Below are 12,352 nucleotides of genomic sequence, written 5' to 3'. Positions count from 1 at the left end.
TGGGTCAGTGCTCAGGCCCACAGGGTTGTTAAGTACTGTAATAGTACCCCTTTCTAATGTCACTGTTACCAAGATATTCAAACAATCATATATTAACTCTCACCCAGTTGAGTGGAAAAACCATCCAACTAGTCTTGACACTTGTCTTGTTCACTTCCATAGTGTGCAGAGCAGCCAGAATGACTTGCCTGGTGCAACAAGATGACTCCATCTCTCCCCTGCTTTACCTTAAAATATGAATAAACCACACATAAAAGACTCAGTTCCCAGATCAGCCTCACTAGGCCTTTATTATCTGACCTTTCTCATCTTTCCAATCTTACCACCTCAGCGAGGTTATCCTAACCTATTTCAAGTAGGTTCTTCATAGAACCTTGTCAGTTTTCCTCATTGCATTCATTGAAACTGGACATTATTGGGCTGGACAGATGGCTTAGTGGTTAAGACACTTGCTTGTGAAGCCTAAGGTCCCAGGTTTGGTTCTCCCAGACCTATGTAAGCCAGATGCACAAGGTGGCACATGTGTCTGGAGTTCATTTACAGTGGATGGAAGCCCTGCTGTGCCCAAACCATCTGCTACTCTCTCTCCTTTTCCAACAAATGAATAAAAGATTTAATTTTTAAACTGGACATTATTGTTAATTGTTTTTAAAAATCTTTTCCTCACTAAATGATAAGGTGTCTAAGGGCACAAGCTGTTTATCTTGGATATTGACAGAGAGATCCCTACTCTCCTTAATATTTAAAGACAAGTCTATACCCCTAAATGCCTTATACTTTATTTTTCTTATAATTTATATGTGTGTGTAATTAACATGTCCTTTATAATTTGAAAATAAACTAAGCATTTCATAAGATCTACTATTCTGCCAGATGCTGGTTGACACTCTGCTCTTTCACCAAGTGCGCTCTTTCTCACTTGCACATATCCACACTGTCATGTTCCCCAAAACTTTACCTGTTGGTTCCTCCATGGAAGAACTTTTTTTTTTTTTTTTTTTTTTTTTTTTTTTTTTTTTGAGGTAGTGTCTTGCTGTAGTCCTGGCTAAACTGAAATTCACTATGCAGTGTCAGGGAGACCTTGAGCTTATGATGATCCTCCTACCTCTGTCTCCTGAGTGCTGAGATTAAAGGTGTGTGCCAACATACGTGGCCTGGAAAAACACTTTATTCTGTCATTGGAATGTCTGGTTACAGTCCTACTTTTTATGTCAGATCTGTGTTTGCCATTTTTCACAGCTACATCTACCTGACCTTGCTCTGAAACTCAGTAGTAATTCTTAATAGGGGAATTCAGTCTGAAGGCAGAGATCTCAGTCTTCAGAGGGAACCATAAACTCATATTCATTTTGGTACTCTGATTTTATTTCTATGTGTTTATGAAAAAGAGGAGTGGGTTGGTTTTTAGTTTTGGTGTGTGTGTGTGTTTCCTCTGCTAACAATAAAAGTTCTCTTAGCTAAGTGCTTCTGTGCTATGCAATGACTTCAACCTGCAAAATTCATTGTTCAGCTTCCACAGCAAAAACTGGTTCATAAATTGTTAAATTTACTTTTAGCCTAAGTGTAAAGGCCTAAAGTGCAAAGTGTAGATTACTAAAAAGACCAATAATATAACTTGGTTTTGTTGCCCTAAGATGACATAACAGGATAGTAGTAGACCTTCCTTGCACTATTTTCCTGTATATATTCATAATACATTCATGTAATTTAGTTAAAAACAGAACCTCTTTCTTCTACTTGTTAATGGCACTTTTATGGTTTCATTCTGCCAAGCATATAAATATGTTATAATATAAACAAGCCAGTGGTGTAATGAATCATTTCAGTCCTATTGTGCGTATGTTTTTACTACAAGTCTTGAGGGAAAAGCTATTTGTGCTTTGCATTTTTAAATTATGCTAATGTGATTAGTCATTATGGTCTTAGTCTTTATGATGGATGCAAGATGTTTAAGTCTCCAAAAACTCTTGTGATGGGACTGATTAGTGCTTGAGACCCAATCAAGAAGTCGCTGAAGTTCAAATAACACATTAAAAAGTTATAAATGGTGGGAGAGTTGGTTGTTGCCCTGTAAGATTATATAAACTAAAATAATAAATGTAAATTGTATTAACACATATTTTTATTCTTCCACAAAAATATTCTCTGTTTTGAATGTATTTTGCAAAACCCTGCCCAGGTCATGCTTTCTCAACAAAAGTGTAAAATGACAAAGTTGCTGTAAATGTTAAATAGGAGTTAGAAGCCACACATGTCCATGTCAGTAAAGTGGTGTCTTCAGACCCCAGACCTCCTTTTTCCTTGCATTTTGATGTAGTTGTGATTAAGCAAAATTAAAAGAAAAAAAACCAGAAGTGACATTTTGGTTGATTATCATAATGCTAAGTCACATTGTTGCTGTGATTTTCTTACCCAAACCCCAAGCTTATAGAGAGGTAAAGAAAGCAGGAAGAAGAATACAGATGTGATGTGTAAACAGTAAAATGAGCACTTTTATAATTTTAAATAAGAACAATAGGTTGAAGACTTGGTTAGCACTCTAAGAAATTCAGAACTAAATGTAATATAATACACTTTCTATGTAAGGTTTTAAAAATCCTTTTAGAAGTAGAATTCCTTGGCAGAAGAACTCTTATGAAGAATAACAATCCATGCAAGACGGAATATGTAAAAGAACTAAGACTTCTCAGTAAACATTGCATTAGTTTAAATTCATCACAATTAGACAAACTCAATGAGTTGGAAAAGTAAGGCTTGTTTTGATAAACATCAAAAGTTGAAATTAAAATTAGGGGGTTGAGTACAATTATCATCATCTATGAGCTTCAATGGACAATTTGCATCTGTGATTTTTCTGTTTTGGTGTTTGAGTGCATGTGTGTGTGTATATATGTGTGTGTGTGTGTGTGTGTGTGTGTGTGTGGTATGTATGCATGTGTATGTGCAGACCCACACACCCTGTGCATGAAGAGGCTAGAGAAGAACAATTATCTGCTCTCTGCTCCCTAAAGGACTTGAGTTCCCTTTAATTTTTCACTCCTCTTCATCCTGAGCATCTAGTAGCTTATGAAAGTCTTTTCTTACTATCCCCCAAACATCCAATTCATCCTGTCATCTCTCTTCCAGTACCACCTCAATGGCCTCTTGATAGTTCTGCAGAATAGAGTATTACCTTACTCCTCACAGGCAAAGCTTCTGCCCTGAAACACACAGTTGGATGTATCAACCCTTGTTTAATGCTCTTAATATTCTTGGCAATACTCTTTAACTTGACTAGCTAATGCCAAACCTCTTGGCAATACCAAATTTCCTTCATAGTCAGACACCACCATCCTCCAACCTCATCTCTTCCTGGTTCCTCTCACCCAGAACCTGTCATGCTGAATGAACCTTAGTTTTTGCATCTACTGTTTGTGTTTGGGGAACTCTTTCTTACAACTTAAGACCCAATTCACTGACTCCCTTTTCAAAACATTGCTGATTTTTCCCAAGTGAGTGGCAGGCGCTTCAGCATCTTTTGGGCTATATATCCTCATAGCATCTGCTCTAACATTTTATTGTAGTCATTGACTTGTTTTTCTCTTTTTTTACCTCCAAATACTGTGAACTCTTAGACAGCAGGAATTGTATCTCATATATATGGTGGCTTTTCAAGGTAGGATCTCATTCTAGCCCAGGCTGACCTGGAATTTACTCTGTAGTCTCAGGGTGGCCTTGAATTCACAGTGATTCTCCTACCTCTACTTCCCAAGTGTTGGAATTAGAGTGCACCACCATGGCCAGCTCTATATTTTTAACTGCACATACTGCCATACTTGGTATAGTCCTTAATCATGACACACTTGGTGAGTTCTGAGGAACTTCTTATTACCATACCTCATATGAAGTCTGTTCCTGATTCCTGCATTGATACACAAACAGAAGCCACAATGCCTCCTGTGGATGCCCTGCTGCAATGATACAACTAATGGTCAGCTTTTCTACTTACCTCAGTTTCCTTAGGCTCTTGGGCACTTATATCCTGTATTTTCTCTTGAATTCATTAGTATATATTTCAGAATTGGATATTGAAATGTCTCTTCTCTTCTTTGTGGAATTTTTGTTCCCAAATTCACTTATCCTGTTTAGTCTTAGGGTATATATTTCCCTGCTGCTTGAGACTTAACCAAAACTCATTTCTATTCTTGGTTTCAGGTCAGATTTTTGGAAAAGTGCTAATCCTTCCAAAACAGTGACTCCTTTTCATTTTTCCCCTTCTAATATATTTTATAATCATTCCCAAGAGAGCTTTTAGTCAAGTGATTTGTAAGCCCTAGACCCTCTAATCCTGTATCCCTTGAACCCTGAAGGTTCTAAGGTACAGCTGGGATCTTAATTGTCCCTGTACATTAACGTGCACAGCAATCTCCTTGAGTTGTTTTTGTTACTTGTTTTTAGAATTCAAAATATCTACTCCATGATTTCATTACTTCTTTACAAATTCAGTTTTTTTTTTAATTCCTGATAGCCTGGTTATCTTACAGATTTTATCATCTTTAATTTGCTTCATGATTTCACTTGAAGAGAGTAACACTTATTAGGATGGTTATTCTTACTCATCCACTCCGCCTTTCCCACTCTTTTTTTAAAACATTAACATTTCTTATTTCCAATCCTCCCCAGGTTTTGGGGGAAAATAGCTTGGCAATGGTTCACTACGAATTGTAATTTAATCCTTTGGAATAACAGGCTTTTCATCTGTGCTCCCTGCAATGATCTAACGTTCTGCCACGCAATCAGTTCCTTAGAAAAGAACAATGCAACTGAAAAGGAAAGTGCTGGCAACGTGGTAAAGAATAGGAGGCCTTTTATAAAATTTGTAAATCAAAATTAACCTTGACAGTAAATGGCATCATAGTATAAATTATTGCTCTTAAAAAAAGAAGATGATATTTTTGGCAAGCAAATGCAAATGAACCCAAGTGTCTGTGCTTTTGATCCTGACTGTGTAAACACAGGCTTATAGCTAGGTAGTTTTATGTTTATATTGGTGGAGTCTCTAAAGTCATGCTTACAGGCCCAGGAACAATGTAACATTTAAAAAAGAATAAACACAGTCTTAATTCTCCTCTCTCATGGCCCTTGACCTTCGGAGTGTTTGTCAAGCCATTTAGTGTCCCTGTGTTTTATGAAACAGGTTATTATTAAAAAAGAAAAACTACAGAAACAATCCCATATATCTGTAATGCTATTATATTATACATGTGTTTATTTAAATGTGATAGGTTTATTATGAAATGTCCTTTGTAGATAATTAGAAGACATCAGCATTGTGAATAATTTTTCACCCCATTTCCAGTCATTCTCATTATTAGTTAAACATGTGTTTTGTAGTGTTAACATCACAAAGAATTCACCAAGATGTGTTAGATGTTTTAAGATTGCCATCACCATTAATACTATGAGCTGCACTTGTTAGCACCAACAATCTGCTAAAGGAAAGCAGATTGGTACCTTTCTAAGAAATAGACTTCGTGTATAAAAGAAATGTAGGCATGAGTGATGACTTAGTATGCTAGGGAAGGGTGTGAGAGTTAATATTTCTCACCTGGAAGACCATCTGTAGGAACAACAAAGACTTTGCAAAACTCCTTTTTATTTCCCCTGGTCTGATGAACAGAAAGCAAAGAGTATATCAGAAGGCACATTTAAGATGAAGTGATTTAGAAAAACTGCCCGTGTCTATGACACAAATAATTTTTGTTGCTATTTCCAAATCACTTTCAAATCTATCTGAACCTACAGTTGGTGCATGAATGCTGTGTCTCCGCTCTACTGGCACAGGCTCTGATATAACATGTAGAGGAATGGTTAGCAGAGTCAGGGTGGAGAGAGGTTGCAATCTGAAATTAGCCAGCAGAATCCTATAATATCAAAGCATGCATCACTCTCTAGTGAAAGTATTATTGTGAGTAGCTGAACCCTTTGCCAGAACTTAAGATTCCAAAGGACAGCACCTCTCATGTTCTAATACTCCCTTTTATTCTTTTCCAAAAAAAGTGGGGGGAAAGTGAGGGAAGGGAGGGCATTGCCATTAGATATTGTTTACAATCATGGAAGTTGTTAATTTTTTTTAAGAGGGCTGGAGATATGACTTAGTGGTTAGGTGCTTGCTTGAAAAGGCTAAAGATCCGGGTTCGAGGCTTGATTCCCCAGTACCCACATAAGCCTGATGCACAAGGTGGCACATGTGTTTGGAATTCATTTGCAGTGGCTGGAGGCCCTGATGTGACCATTCTCTTTGCCTCTTTCTCTATCAAATAAATAAATAAAAATAAACAAAACCCCCCACAAAATTAAAGGTGAATGACAATAGCTGTGATATTAAATTTGACTTGGAAGTTACTTTTTTTAAAGCAGAGAGTTTTTGTTTTGTTTTGTCTTTCATAGAACTGAACGAGCTTTAAACAAAGCTTGCAGAATGAAAGGAGTAATTAAGAGGTGATATCTGTGTTTCTTCTTTGTATGCTCTTTCAAAATTTGGAAACTTTAAGTAAAGAAAGTTATATTTGCTGGTGAGTGAATCTAAAAATAATATTTTAAGCTTGTGTTAATCACATATTTTTCTTTGTAAAAGTTGACTTTTGCCACTTTAAAAGAATGAGGAAGAAATAATATATTGTAATAGGGGCCTAGTTTCTACATAGAACACAAATTTGATTTTCTCTATTCTTAGAAGTCCTAGTTGCAGTTCTGAGTTAAGACTACATATACTTATTTTAATAAGCCTGGGTTACCTCTACTTTCATCTAAAGGCTCATAGCACCTTCATTTCACTCCAGGTGAGATGTGTGCATATAAATGTAACTGAAGTAGAAAGAAAAACTTTGTTTCTACCTGAAAATTTCAATTTGGTATGAAGCAAGTATATTTTATAGAAAACAGCTGTGAGAGAAAAAAAAAATAGTGCTTGAAAAGATATAGAGTGAAGATTTTTTAAGTATCTGAGAGGACTTTAAAAGTAAATATATAAAAGAAATTTGGTAGACTTTTCAGAAAGCAAAGTGAACCAATCTGTTTACTTATGTATTTACAACTTTGGAAAAAAAGTTTCTATAAACCTACATAGGCTAGAAAAATAATTACTAACCCTTCTCATAGTGACTTTCTACCATCTGAAAGGTTGCTACTGGCAGAAAGAAGACTTTCAGAAGACTGAAAAGGCAAAGTACAAATACTGTGGGGTTTTTAATTGTCTTTATGAAAAAAATAATATTTTTCAGACCTTGGACCTGGCAGGCAATTTTACATGGCCAATTATGAGAGCACTCATGGAATGCATGCACACCTGCATTTGGGGAAACAGAAAGAAAACCTCCCTTGTTCAGTAATGCACCATATGCAAATTGGGGGATCAGAGGAGCATGACAGCTGGCCATAAAGAATATTTTACAATTCTTAGGGAGCATGGACATGCAGGCATTCAGAACTACCATCAGGCTGGCAAAAGTGAACAGAGCAAATTAGGTAATCTAAGCTTAAGAAAGAGAGAAAATGTCTTTTGGAGAAACAGATAAATGCTGTGGCCCAAGTCCAAAACTCACTGACATTGAGAACTGGGCATTGAGCAAAGTGGAGAGAGCCACTAACAATTCATTATTTAAGGTATCACTGCATTCTATCAATCAGCTGAGACCATATTATGGTCTGTACTCTTAATTTATTATAGTCTTTACTGTCAGAAAAAATCATCTGCTTGTATTTCATGAAAATATATCCATAACATGCTTCTTATTTTCAGGACGTATCTTCCATCAACATGTTAAATGAGGTACCTTTGAAGGTTCATCCCTCATTTGAGCAAAGTAGTGATTTTATCATTAAGGGGCTATGAACAGGACTTACAGGCAGTGTTCAATGGTGAAAGAGTTCTGGGCCATTTACCACTTCAACCTGAACAGCAGCTTAATGGGACTAATGGCACCATCCTTGCCCACATTTGTGACCAAACCAGGTCATGACAGGTGAAGGGGGAACTGTGTAACGTTATGATGTATAAACACAAAGGATTGTTTTCATGGACTCAATTAATTAATGGTTATTCTTTATTATATGTATTACAAAAGTCCAAAATATCCAAAGAGTTAAAGTAATTATAATTATTTGACATTTATATTTATTTGGGTTAATAATCACATGTATCTCTTATTTAAACAAGAAAGCTGAATTTCCTTTGCAGGTTACCCTTCTCCCTCCATTTAATCTTGTTTGTTTCTATATTTGCAAAACTCACTTACCTCAGCCATGACTTTGATAGGAAGGTCCTAATGTTGATTAAAATGTTGATTTGGGCACTGATGTCCTAAATCTAATCACCAAAGACAAGACAAAACAAACCAAATAAAACCAATGTCCTATTCATGCAATTTCAGAGTCCTGATCTACCCTAATTCTTGGTCCATTAACCTTAAAAGTACCATTTTAGGAAAGAGTCACCCAAGACTATCACTTTTCTATGTGATCATTATAACACACTCATAATATACAAGGATACATCATTGGAAATATTTTTTTTTTGAGACAAGCCCAACAGATTGGCCTTTTTTTATGCAAGAGAGTGAGATTGAGAGAGAGAGAGGAACAGAGTGTGTCAGTGAGAATGGGTGCACCAGGGCTGCAGCCACTGCAGTCGAACTCCAGACATGTGTGCCCCCTTGTGTGCATGTGCAACCTTGTGCCCTTGTGTTACTTTGTGCGTCTCGCTTACATGGGACCTGGAGAGTTGAACAAGAGTCCTTAGGCTTGACAAGCAAGCGCCTTAACCACTAAGTCATCTCTCCAGTCCCAGAAATAGTCACTTAATTATGCTTACACAGCACAGTTTATTGTTTTAGCTTTTACTTTTCTCATTTCAGAGAAATTCACAGTTGTTCATCTGCTCTTGAAATTCCTAGCTTTGGACCATGCAAAGAATCTGAGCATCTTAGAGGCAGATAAGTTCTTTGTCTCATTTCAAGTGCTTGCCATTTGGTAATGAATTGTTCTTACCCCCCTCCCCCACCTTTTTTTTTACATCCTACATGACTTTTCTTTTCAAAGGGGGGGGGGACACAATAACACTATGCGATTTGTAAGGCACTGTTGGGATTTTATCATAATAAACCTCTGTAATAATGACCGTGCATGATGTAATCTTTTCTTCCGACTCTCTCTGGAAGTAGCCTCTACACTTGAATCCTGGAAGCTCCTCACCCCCTTTTGGGTATTGTCTTAAGGTTACTGGACTTGCTCATTGTGGTGGTTTGAATCAGATGTCCCCCACAAACTCATGTGTTCTAAATGCTTGGTCCCCAGCCAGTGGCAATTTGGGAGGTGGAACCTTTGCTGACAGAGGTGTGTCCCTGGGGGTGGGCTTTGGAGTATATTACCAACTTCTTCTTGCCAGAGCTCAACTCACTCTCTTGCTGCTTTTTTTTTTTTTCCCACCTATTGTAGCAGATTTCAGCCTCTGCTGGTGTCATGCTTCCTCTGCCATTAGGGAGTTTCCCCTTAAGGCTATAGGCCAAAGTAAAACCTTTCCTCCCATCAGCTGCTTCTTGTCTGGTGTACACTAACTTTCGTAATCTTATAGAAAAAAGCCTGCCAGGCCACTTTGGAGATAGTTTTTTTCACTTGTAAAATAAGCACCCTTTAGTTGAGGATCTCTATTCCCCACTTGGCTCTGAAATTCTTTTGGATCACTAAGCAACTCTTTAGGGATTCTGATACAGTTTATTCAGTGCATGTGCCTAATAAACATCCTCAGAAAAGTTGAGACCTATCCCTAATATCTACTATGGAAAGAATTCCTAGTTCCTTTATAAGCTTGTTTTCACTTATATTTCTACAACAGTCATCTAAAAACAACAAAAAGTCTCAGTTAAAACATTGATTTTGAAAAGTTCATTCAAGTTAGTGTTTCTGCAACCACATCATTAGAATGGATATGGCTTACTTCATTGTGAACAATTGCGTTTTTGATGACCAGCATTAACTGAGATGATCAGTGGAAGGTACGCTTGTATTAAAGCAACAATGCTAATTATTACCTAGCCAGTTTAGCAGGATAATATCTAATCTAAGCTTAGTCATTAAGTAGCCAAGTGGCCTAGAATAAGCTCCAGTTTCCTTCTCTATAAAGAGGGAGTTAGGTCGATGACCTAACTATTTTTTTTAAAAGTACCTATAATCTCAGAAAGCAAATCTCAAAGCGCGAATGACTACAGGAATAATCTGAGACTCTTTAGGGGTGTGCATTTATTCTCCCGGCCATTAGAGGAACCATTTAGCACTATAGCAATGGTTTACTGATTTCCCTCAAATGGCCCCAAAGAATTAATGCATTTTCTATATACCTCTTGACTTCTGTGTATAAATCAACTCATCTATCAGATGGTACTTTTGAAAAATCATTTTGCTTGACATAGGTGGGCATTTTCCTTCTTGAATCATAAAAGAATCAGGGGCCAAACTCCAATAGACATGTACAGAACACTCTGCATCAGAGTAGACGCAATGATTTTTTTAAAAACATTGCTAAGTGCTACAGTATTGTTCCCACTGCCATGATTATGATTATAGATCCTGCCTTTAAAACATTTTTTAAATACTTGATTTATTTGAGAAATAGAGAGATAGAAAGAGAGAGAGAGAGAGAGCAGACAGACACTCACAGAGTATGGGCACATCAGGGCTTCCTATCACTGCAAACAGATTCCGGATGCATGTGCCATTTTGTGCACATGACTTTATTTGGGTACTGGGGAGTTGAACTCGAGCTGTCAGCCTTTGCAAGTAAGCTCTTTTAACCAGTGGGCTATCTCTCCAGCCCTAGTCCCTGCCTTTAATGGTGTCAAATGGTAGTGTTGTAATTACTTAGTGAAGTCTTGATCTTACCATTTTATTATTAATAGTAACTATAAGGTGTAACATCTATCTATCACCTTGTATTTTCTTTCCATCTAGACACAAAGAAGGAGGATGAATTCTACCTATGGTATGGATTCTCCTTGTTTATTTATTTATTTTTTTGTGGTGTTTGGGGCCTCAGTAAGAGTCTTGCATATTCTAGGCAAGTGATCTACCTCTAAGTTAACCCCTTTAATGTGGGAAACTTCTTATTTGTTTCTTTCCTTAAGTAGTATTTTGATGAAATATATCTACTCTCTCCTGCTCCAGCAAACTGTTAGTGATAGTATTTGCCTACTTTTGCTACTTGTTTTCTTCCAACCCATGTGAAAAGTCCTAATTTGAAATAGATTGTACCCTCCCTTGATCTTGAGATACTTTTGACTCTCCTTCATACTATCTTTGCTTCTTCACTCATTTTCTCCATAATCTACCTTAGCCTTCTTTCAATATGATCACTATTGAAAAGTGCCTGTGGGTATTCAAGAACTTACAATATGGTTCAGGTATATATAAAGAAAATAAGAAAGAAAGAAAACCAAAATGAGACTAAAAAAATTAATTAGTAATAATTTCAAAGAGCAAAATGTTAATTCCTTATTTTTTATTAAAAAATCAATGTAAAACTTTGTGCATTTTTATGTTTGCTATACTATGCAGCAAGATCTCTTGAAAGCAGCTTGTTAGATCCAGGAGAATTGTCGATTACCCTGATCAGATGACCTATTTGGTCCATATCTAGTAGACCATTTTCAATCCTTATTAAAAATGAAGCAGCATTTGATACTTTTGGCTATGTACACCATTCTCTTTCTCTCCTTTTTACCCTCTCTTGTTTCTATAATGACATCATCTCCTACTTTTAAAATCAGTCTCTGACTACTGTTGTTTGTGCAGTCTTTTCTAAATTCCTATTCTACCCTTGGAGTTCCATCTTGGTTGTATTCTCACTTTATCATTTTCTTTATCCATGCTAATGTTCTATATTTATTTATTTGGGGGTTTTGCTATTTTCTGAGACAGAGTCTAATATAGACCAGAATGGCCTACAACTCACTATGTGGCTGAAATTGACCTTGAACCCCTGATCCTCCTGCATCAACCACCCCCCAAGTTCTGAGATTGCAGATGTATACTATGCAACCTAGCTTCCAATGCTGCTATGCAGGCATCTCAACTTAAATTTTGTTCCTAAATGTCTGCTGTTTTTCTCATAAGTAAATGATAATCCTTTCATTAGCTCATTCAAGAAATATGAAGCAGGGCTGGAGAGATGGCTTAGTGGTTAAGCGCTTGCCTGTGAAGCCTAAGGACCCCAGTTTGAGGCTCAATTCCCCAGGGCCCAAGTTAGCCAGATGCACAAGGGGGCGCATGCATCTGGAGTTTGTTTGCAGTGGCTGGCGGCCCTGGTGTGCCCATTCTCTCT

Source organism: Jaculus jaculus, chromosome 10, assembly GCF_020740685.1.
Source record: "Jaculus jaculus isolate mJacJac1 chromosome 10, mJacJac1.mat.Y.cur, whole genome shotgun sequence".
Lineage (NCBI taxonomy): Eukaryota > Metazoa > Chordata > Mammalia > Rodentia > Dipodidae > Jaculus > Jaculus jaculus.
Note: the sequence above shows the minus strand (reverse complement) of the source record.